The 2,886-nt window shown below is 31.5% G+C and overlaps 1 protein-coding gene across 2 annotated transcripts in view; it reads left to right on the top strand.

The window, feature by feature from the left end:
- Nucleotides 1–633: 633 nt before the first annotated feature.
- The window catches only part of LOC106879042 (multiple PDZ domain protein), a 586,571-nt gene continuing 584,318 nt past the window's right edge, over nucleotides 634–2,886 (top strand). The window contains exon 1 of one of the 2 annotated variants that reach the window (XM_052975892.1): nucleotides 634–1,429. The gene's annotated coding sequence lies outside the window, so the exon portion shown is untranslated. The remainder of the gene's footprint in view (nucleotides 1,430–2,886) is intronic. The other variant, XM_052975893.1, reaches the window with a different exon arrangement.

The raw sequence follows: 2,886 nt of genomic DNA, 5'->3' as shown, positions 1-2,886 counted from the left end.
CTCCAGACACAGTACACACAACAGGCTTCTTTCAGTTTCTGTCTACCAAATCTACTCACAAGGCTTTGGCCCACCCGGAGCTATAGCAGAAAACACTTGCCCAAAGTGTCACGCAGTAGGACTGAATTCGGAACCATGTGAAAAACTAATTGAAATTTTTTACTTGTCAATATCTTTGAGTCCATATATACGTACATGTATAAATTATATCTTTCTAAATATTATACAATTGTATTTTGTGTCTCCAATCTTGAAATTGAAGTTCCATAACATGAAACCTAATTTGCAATGATAATTGGAAATCAATAAATATACAATGTATGAGGGAAATTTATTTTGCGTTACGAAACTTCGCGTTACGGCAGCATTTTTAGGCGTTCAATGCCTCTGTAACGCGGGGAATACCTCTATTGGTTACATGTGTTTACGAATAAGGTTGTAGTGTATGAATACAATTCAGGAAGTGACGCCATTTTGCAGTGAGGGTTCAGAGTTCAAGGTGACGTAGTACCTAGATTTGAATGAAGTTCACTATGAGAGGAGTAGTATAAATGAAATATAGAGGGGGATACAAGTAAAAATGAAAGTAGGAGGAAGTGAAACTGTAGTAGTAGTAATAGTAAATATTGTTTAACCCCAGGTCAAACCAGATTAAGCGGACTGTAGTGTTAATTAAAAGAAAAGATTATATTATTGGATTATTATTATTATTATTAGCAAGGTGTGTGGCTGGCTGACTGAATGAGGTTGAGTATTAAGTAATCATATATATATATATATATATATATATATATATATATATATATAGATGTGTGTGCATATCTATGTCTTTGTAAGCATGTACATATAAAAAAAAGAGGGTGTCTTAGTGACGGGGTAAAAGCGACGAAAAGAGATAATTGAGATTAAGGTAAAGGATAGTAGAGAGAGGGGGGAGAATGGGTAACAGAAACACCAACAAAACAAACACACATATACAGAGATAAGTATACACACAAACTTTTATTTACTTACACAATACATATGCAATACATAGATAATTCACACACTCACACACATATAAATATATATGCATGGTATGTACGCAAGCATACACACATGCTCACTCATGGTGAAAGAGGAAAATAATTAAACGAACAAAAAAAGAATTAAATATATATATATATAACAATAATAACAGTCCACCTTTCGTTATATTTTATATACAGCAACTGTAAAAGTATAAATAATAATAACAAATTATAAAAGAAAGACATAATAGTTATAAAATTTCTTCGTCCTGTGTGTGTGTGTGTGGATTTCCCTGTTATCACCTTACCTGTAATTAAGGCCATCAGGTGGTGTCAACAGTGTGCTGGGTGTCCTCTTAGTTGGACAGAAGAAAAAAAATCGCAATATATATATTTTAAAAAAAACAACAACGAACGGGGTAAGGTGTTTTCCGTGCCAATTTATAAGCTTTTAATTATTATTTTCATTGCTTTTTTTGTAATATATATATATATGGGTCTTTTTATTTGTATACGTATGTTTATTTTGTGTCATAGTTTGGCTCTATATGTACATATTTTTTTAATTTGAGAAAAACGAAAATGTTAAATAACCAATTGTCCGGCTTCTCTGTGAACAGCTAGAAATTCCGCTCACTTGATGAAATGCTCTAAATATGTTTAAATTAAATAATAAATAAAACCTTATATTTATATCTACCGTTTCTTCTGCATAGATTACATATATTTGTATTTATATGAATATACGTTAACTTGCACGCACTTTTAAGAAGACGTGTTTAAAGTTAAACATTACACAGACACCTGTAGCCCTTAAAATTAGACACACATCTGTGTATATATATATTATATTATATTTATATATATAGACACACACACACTCTTTCAAAGATTCTAAATGTTTACAAATGACTTTTCTCAGGAGTGTACTTCAATTTTACACCGCTTTATAACAATTGACATATGCCCCAGCATGACCACCGCAGTCCTATGACCGAAATAAGTAAAAGAATAATATATATACGTATTAATGTGTTTGTTTTTATTTGAAGTTATCTAGAAAATTCAACATTGAATTGAAGGATAGGCGAAACATTGCCGATATATTTTATGAACGTTTATAAACAAACCATACATACGTAGATACAAACATATATGTGTATGTTTTCATAAACTTTAGTATTCCTATGCAACAATCACAAAAAACGCAGCCAAAACTGTGTTACTTTTTTAAAAAAATTGCTATTAACTATAATTTATTTGTGCGTATATATATATATATCTACTCGTTATCTAAAAAGATGTGAAATCAAACAAAAATAAATAAAGCCCTAATTTTCTAAACGTATAAAGAGGTCTATACGTGTGTGTCATGTTTCACAAATATGTTTCTAAGAAATCTTTAAGTGATTGACAGTGACTTCGAAATTTCGACTTATTAGCCGTCATCAGCTGCGGTTGGTACACCAAACTTCGAAGTCACTCTCAACTATCTTCTTTTTTTTGATTAATTAAATCTTTTGTTTACAAATGCCAGTTCATTATTTACTGTGTGGGCTTGCGAGTCTACACACAAAGCACATATTTCATTCTGCTCACAGGTGTATGTGTATATATATGTACTATTGTACCGTATATACTCGTATTTTATGGTATGGTAAGTAACTCTTAAAGGACCAGTACTGTTGCATTCTCGGGGACCAGTGGTTTTTCTATAAGAGTCCACTAACCATTAAACAGACCAATACACCGCTACTTGACGTATTGACATCCTTATTTTAATTGTGGCTCCAATTTCCTACAAATCTCAAACTCCAATTTTAAGCCTTTCACACCGTGTGGATTTTTTTCTCGAACCTATATATATATATATATA

The sequence above is a fragment of the Octopus bimaculoides genome, chromosome 23 (genome assembly GCF_001194135.2).
Source record: "Octopus bimaculoides isolate UCB-OBI-ISO-001 chromosome 23, ASM119413v2, whole genome shotgun sequence".
Classification (NCBI taxonomy): domain Eukaryota; kingdom Metazoa; phylum Mollusca; class Cephalopoda; order Octopoda; family Octopodidae; genus Octopus; species Octopus bimaculoides.
The sequence above is the reverse complement of the archived record's forward strand: the minus strand, read 5'-3'. Positions and strand labels throughout refer to the sequence as shown.